Source organism: Mus pahari, chromosome 9 (assembly GCF_900095145.1).
Source record: "Mus pahari chromosome 9, PAHARI_EIJ_v1.1, whole genome shotgun sequence".
Taxonomy (NCBI): domain Eukaryota; kingdom Metazoa; phylum Chordata; class Mammalia; order Rodentia; family Muridae; genus Mus; species Mus pahari.
Window position 1 is genome coordinate 46,985,453 of NC_034598.1, and position 474 is coordinate 46,985,926.

The following is a 474-nucleotide window of genomic DNA, read 5'->3' on the forward strand; positions in this document are numbered from 1 at the left end:
CTTGCACCCAACGAATGGATAGAAGCTGCTGACCCCTGTGGTTGAGTCAGGAAAAAGCTAAAAGAAGCTGAGGAGGAGGGTGACCCCATAGGGGGACCAGCAGTCTCAATTAGCCTGGACCCTGGAGATCTCTCAGATACTGGAACACTAACCAGGCAGCATACACCAGCTGATATGAGGCCCCCAACACATATACAGCAGAGGACTGTCAGGTCTCTGTTTAGTCAGAGAAGATGCACCTAATCCTCAAGAGACTGGAGGCCCCAGGAACTTTAGAGGTCTGGTGGGTGTGTGGGTGGGGAGTGGGGACATCCTCATGGAGACATGTGGCTGGGGAGGGAGTATGGGATGTAGAATAGTCAGAGAGTGGAATGGAAGGGGATTAAAATCTGGAGAAAGAAAGAAAGAAAGAAAGAAAGAAAGAAAGAAAGAAAGAAAGAAAGAAAGAAAGAAAGAAAGAAAGAAAGAAAGGAA